We start from the raw sequence: 6,661 nt of genomic DNA on the forward strand, positions 1-6,661 counted from the left end.
AGCCTGATTGGACCTTGTTTTCACACAAATGAACCCAGAATGATGTGAAATTGTGCTTATGGTTTGTAAATGGCACCCAGAATTATGTTGCACGAAGCACAATTTCACATCATTCTGGGTTCATTTGTGTGAAAACAAGGTCCAATCAGGCTGAAACGTTACAGGAAGGTAGAATCTATTGAGTTGTAAGTGATCTGAATGTTTCAAGATGATAGCACTTTCCTAAGGGGGTCAAACCATGTCCCAAAGTTCACCGGGCCTGGTGTCACTTTAAATAAGTAGTCCAGTTACACCTTTGTGGGCTTATAACTTGGCTTCTGAATGTCCTAGAGAGGTTAGGTTTGTTTTAGTTTTCTCCAATCAACAGCCCCTACAGCCACAAAAAGGAATGGAGTCATTAGCACTTATGGTTTGTAAATGGCACCCAGAATTATGTTGCACGAAGCACAATTTCACATCATTCTGGGTTCATTTGTGTGAAAACAAGGTCCAATCAGGCTGAAACATTACAGGAAGGTAGAATCTATTGAGTTGTAAGTGATCTGAACGTTTCAAGATGATTGCACATTCCTATAGGGGGTCAAATCATGTCCCAAAGGTCACCGGGCCTGGTGTCACTTTAAAGAAGCAGTCCAGTTACACCTTTGTGGGCTTATAACTTGGCATCTGAATGTCCTAGAGAGGTTAGGTTTGTTTTAGTTTTCTCCAATCAACAGCCCCTACAACCACAAAAAGGAATGGAGTCATTAGCACTTATGGTTTGTAAATGGCACCCAGAATTATGTTGCACGAAGCACAATTTCACATCATTCTGGGTTCATTTGTGTGAAAACAAGGTCCAATCAGGCTGAAACGTTACAGGAAGGTAGAATCTATTGAGTTGTAAGCGATCTGAACGTTTCATGATGATAGCACTTTCCTAAGGGGGTCAAACCATGTCCCAAAGGTCACCGGATCTGGTGTCAATTTAAAGGCCCAATGTGTGATATTTCATCTTATAAGTTATCAAATTTCTTATATCACATTCTCAAATTTGTTTTTTTTAATGATAATTCAAACAAGCATTTATTCTAAGCATTATTATTAGCTTTATATTTTAATATTTTAGACAAAAGAAGCAGACCGGTGCTCCATACGGCATGCGCCATCTTAAAATACAGTGACCTTTTAGGGACATACAACATATTAAGCTTCGCATTTGATGTTTGCGTTTTTAAATGATGTAACCTCAAAGAAACAGCAGGGGGCATAAGTGCGCCTTGTAAGCATGCAGTCTGACAAAGTAACTAAGAAGAAGAAGAAACTAGCCACCCCGTACTTCTAGCGATGGAGGATCACACATATTCTACAAGCAAACTTGAGAAACGGGATAGTTTGTCTCATCCAAGTAAAAGAAAAAGGATTTTGAAAAGTGAACAAGACCGGCATCATGAGAAAACCAGAGTAAATATAGGAGTTGCCTTCCCAAGATGGAGAGACCTCATGTTACAAAAGGGATTCAGTAGACACGCTGAGCTTGCTACCTTCCTTTTGGACAGGTAAGTTAAAAATGTGTGTTTAATTTCTTCATTGTAGTAGTTGTGTGCTTTGTGACACAAAGTTTGTGTGGAGTAAGCTAGAATTTGGGAAACAGCTCATGCTAACTAGTGCCAAAAATGTAGCACACCATCTTAAAATTCAGAAGCATTTCTTTTTGTTTATTGTTTATGCGCCTTCGTATACATATGTAATGATTTAACGATCGATCATTTTTGGTGGTGTTGCAAGACAGCCACCACAATAGAGCAGTTTCTTGTAAGAAAACTTTAATTCCAATAGTATCCCAAACTCCACCTAAAAACCTGTCATATTCATACTGTTTTGCATTGTGTTTAATTTTGCACAGGCACATTGGGTTGGAATTCTACACCATGTTTGCAATGTTCACACATGGGCAATGGGAAACTGCCAGCATGATCATCTTGATGACCAGCAGGGGAAGCAGTGGATCGAGAAGGATTCCAGGAGTCACAAAGCTCTTGTGGAGATTGTCTTGAACAAACGCTGGCAGAAGGACGTGCATAAATATCTGCACTTCAGGTACATGTGAGACTTATTTAAGTATTTTTTTGTGAAGCTGTAGGCCAGGGGTGCTCCGTTAGCTGTTTTGCCTCCCAGCAACTGAGTGTCACTTTAAAAATTGCTCAAATACATTTCCTGAAAATAATGCATACAATAACAGTGCATACAGACACTAAAGAAGATATAACTGCTGGCCTACACACTCAAGGTGTCTAATTTATACTGAGGCCTGCTAATGGAACTGCTGATAAATTTGATTCTGCTGTATTTAACCAGGGACAGAACTAAATATGCATGTTAGCTGCCCTCCAGGACTGACTTGGAGCATCCCTGCTATTAGCCATGTGACCAGTTGTCCTCTCTCATACTGACTGTTCATTTGTACAGATCAACAGCCCTGCTTGAGTCATTTCAGAACCACATTCTGATGTATGCCAGCAAGCGTCAAGCCTTCTCCTACAAAGTGTATGAAGCCAGAGTTCTCCTTGCAGCACTGGATTATAACTTTCACCTTAATCGACCAGCAATCAGGAATGCTGAAGGCCAACTAATGTAGGTTTTACCTTGTTTTTCAGTCAGAGTTGAGCCAAAATAATGCCTACCACTTACAATTAAAAAGCTGTATTAACGTTACTACACGTTATTTAAGTTTGTCCCATTGTCGTGACAGAAATTCATTATGCAATTGTCCTATTTTTTAGATTCAAACGGAAGTACAATAAGAATGCCAGAAGGTACAGTGTGTATTCACTAAAATCAGAAAAGGGCTACGAATACATTCCAGTACTCCAATCAAAAATAATCAACGAGAGGTTTGCGAGAGGAGTTGGGATGCCTCGTACCAGATCAATGAGGGATGATGACCCCAGACGGCTCGGTCTTGTGCCACCCATCGCTCCACCACCTATTTCGGAGCTAGTGCAGATCCAAGTCAGCCGAGGTCTTGGTATGTGTCATTTTAGCATCCTTTGACTACAGCTCAGTTCTTTACCTACACTTGTCTTACAATACTTTTTTCACAGTATCAGAACTCAACACAGCTACAGGCCTCCAGTGACGATCTTGTCTACATTTACATGGAGTATTCTATACCTGCTGCGTGTTACTAATGTAATGTACATAAAAATGTAGATATTGCACTTTGATGTCTTTACTACTGTGCTAACATGTTGTTCTTTTTACTTGAAGTAGCACATAAATTCTGCACAGTCTTTTACGTTAGATCTATTCTTTATTATCCTAAAGTGTGTAAAATCATGTTTCAAGATTAAAATGTGTTCCAAATTTGTCTGTTCAAACTCTGAATAAGGTTAATTCAAATAAAAGTGCATCTGTACTAATTTCTTTATTTCTTATGTCTTTCAGAAAATTACATATTTTTTGTTTCATGACTTGACCCTGTAAGAGTGTAAATTAATAGCTCACTAATGTAATGCAAAACTATGGAGTTGTAAAGATGTGATTTTTTTTTCACATTACAAGAGTATACATGGCTGAAGAGTAGCCACCTCTAAATTTGTCATTATTGTACAACACTAACATTGGGGTTTCAAAAAATATTTATCTAAAATACTTATTCAACATAATAAATTACAATATAAAGGTGTACAAAATATCAGAAACACTTCAACAACCCATGTAAACTTTTGACCAGTTACACTCCCGGAAGAAAACCAGTATACTGTCCATGAGGGTCTGGAAATTTCTCCCTAATTTTGACCACACAGCAACTTGGGATGAATCTTCGATTTCCATGTCCAAGTGACCCATGCTGCCAGAAAATGAAGTGCCGGTAGGCAGCATACCTGTATTCCCTGTTGTCATCGCCTGGTTCCCTAATCTGTCCTAATACGGTGAGGTCTGCTCTGTACTGACGATGGATCCTCAGGACACCTTCATCCAAACAGTAAAGTCTAAAATGGGGCAGAAGGCTTATACAGTTTACAGAGTCTTGTCCACAGCATTTGCGCTCTGCATCTGTTGGCATATCTGTGCAATTGCCACAAGTACACCATGTTAACGCAGGGGCCTGCACGGGTGTGGTGTGCCTATCTCGGCGTTGGTTGTCCAACAAAACATCAAAAACCAGACCTGGCTGTCTTTCCAAAAGTTGAGAGGTGAGATGACGGTGGTCCTCCAGGCTCATGCCCTGTACAAGGCGCTGGGGGGAAAAGTAGGATTAGAATTTTTGTAAGATTATTTTAATTGAATTACAGTAGAAAGCAATGTTTTGTAAATGTTTTAACAAGTTTATAAGAGTAGCTGATTAATAATATATATATTAAATGGCTAATTCCTAAAATAAAGGTACTATCAAAAACAAATAATATGTATTAGGAAAGAAGTAGGACACTGAATGTTTTACAAAACTACATATAATTCCAAACACTTGCTATACGGTTAAATAGAATTACCGTATGTACTTATATGAATGAAATGAGTGACAGGACGGCATATATTGACCCAGATAATTATTAATTTGCTCATTATCTTACACAAACCTCAATTTCTGCTCTTCTTTCCCTTTGAAGCTCCTCGACTCTCCTCATCAGCTCTTGAAAGCGCCGATCTTCTAGACTTTATTGCAGCTCTGCCTCTTCCTCTTGTGCGTGGGACGTTGCGGCTGGTTTGAGCAAATTCGGCTCCTTCATCTTGGGATGCTTGCCCTGCTTCTGTCGCATGTCTAACACCTCTGCCTCTCTGTGCGCTGGCACACGTCTGTCCTCTCCCTCTTCCTCGCCCTCTTCCTCTCCCTCGTCCTCTGTCTGTCTCCACTGATGAACCATCGGATGATATCTGACTCTGTTTACGGAGAGAAAACAATTACAGACTACACTACCTTGTATATTTCCAAAATGGCAAATAGAAATATAACATTTCTCAAATAAAATGAACAAAATATTGTCATTTTTTGTAGTCAGAAGTCATCACTAACTAGCTGCCGTTTGCTATTAGCAAACATAACTGACATAAAAAAGTTTTTCTTATTCAAAACCTATTTAGATTAAATTAATAAAATAAGTTAGATGAAAACAACTAACCTGTTCGCTGACTTGAAAGCTGGAAATAGATGATGACATGCTGCCGTTTACAGCATCACGATTTTGTATTGTATTTGTTATATTTGTTAATAAAGTTTTAAATAATGATAAAAAAAAACCTTTTTGATCCTCGGGGGCTCCAATAGCTGATATACCGACTCTAAACTGCGTGGTGCTAAAGAGTCGGATCTTTTTACTATGATTTCTGTGAATTTCACACACGGGGCCTTTAAAGGAGACATAACATGCTTTTAAGTTATTCCTTTTTACATCTAAATCCTTCAGTTGGGGGTCTAAAAACAGTGGAACTGCAGTTCTTTGGTCTGATTTCCTCATTATTGTTGCTCTACAGACCCTCATCTACCCCTGTTCTGAGGAGAGTCTTGAGAACAAGCCGTTTTGGGGTACTGTCTCTTTAAACTGGAGGAGGAGCTGTAAACTCCGCCCCCCTCCATAGTGCAGTCCTGTACTCTCCTCCCCCAGTCGGACTTTGTAGTTCTATAGAGAAATCATTATTTAGCATAGCAGATTTAGCATAGCATATTAGCATTTTTAAAACACATGGGGAGAGTAGTTCATCAAGCTGTTTCATGGCTGCTAACTCTCTCATGCATTTGTCTGTAGTCACTCACACACACCCGTCACGGCCGACGGAGGGACATGCGAGCAGGCACACGCGCGCGCGCACACACACACACACACACACAAGGAATGCTGCTTGCTTATTTCTGTAAAAAATGATACAGCTCATTAAAACACCATTCAAAGAATATATTTTATTAAGATCTCTATCTATATACATACATATAATTATAAATAATTTTATAAGTAGTCTTATTTTATATTGGGTGTCTTAATGGCTGAAAATGGATAAAAAGCAGTTACATTTTAATTTAAAGAGTTGAGATTCTAGTCAAAAATAAAGAACATTCCTCCAAGTGTTCTTTAATGTCATCATTATAATTCTAATGCTTACAACTTTGTTTTTATTGTCTGCAATGCGTAGCCTATATCTTTATTAAATGTGTTTAGCTGTAAAGTGGTAATTCTCTCTAATGTGTACAGAGAGGTGGACATCAGTGCTGCAGTGAAATTCCCAAGATCAGTCTGCTTTGCTAACAAATATAGTTAAATCTTACCTGCATTCTAAATAAATACCGTTAGGTGAAAACATCAGTAGGCATTGAGTTATTGATACAATCCCTAACAGCCAGAATGGAAGAGCATGCTGGGTCATCCTGGACCTGAGCCTGTTCTGTGTATTTACCTACAGGATGCAATAAATGTCTACAAGGCTGAGTTTGGACCATTACATCTAAAAGAAAGCATACAATCAGTGATTTTTTTTTATTGTTTACATTAATATACAAATTTTCTAAGTATTAACCTCACAGCAAATAAGTAGAACAATATAATAAACAGGCTTTAGTAGTTAAAACAGGCGTTGTGCACACAGGTGCTTTGTGTCTCGGTGCTGGTGGTGTCTAGGTCTCAGAGTTCCTGTCCTCCTGCCGTCTTCTGTTGTCCTCAGGATACGGATTGATGTTTCCTGATGATGA

General features: G+C 38.9%; 1 long non-coding RNA gene across 1 annotated transcript; it reads right to left on the reverse strand.

The window, feature by feature from the left end:
• Nucleotides 1–3,010: 3,010 nt before the first annotated feature.
• LOC139069678 (uncharacterized) lies at nucleotides 3,011–5,671 on the reverse strand. The gene is made up of 2 exons (XR_011520389.1): nucleotides 4,563–5,671; nucleotides 3,011–4,222 (listed from the first exon to the last, which is right to left on the reverse strand). It is a non-coding gene; the product is annotated as an uncharacterized lncRNA (long non-coding RNA).
• Between the last annotated feature and the right edge of the window lie 990 nt (nucleotides 5,672–6,661).

This window comes from Nothobranchius furzeri, chromosome 1 (genome assembly GCF_043380555.1).
Source record: "Nothobranchius furzeri strain GRZ-AD chromosome 1, NfurGRZ-RIMD1, whole genome shotgun sequence".
In the NCBI taxonomy this organism is placed as follows: Eukaryota; Metazoa; Chordata; class Actinopteri; order Cyprinodontiformes; family Nothobranchiidae; genus Nothobranchius; species Nothobranchius furzeri.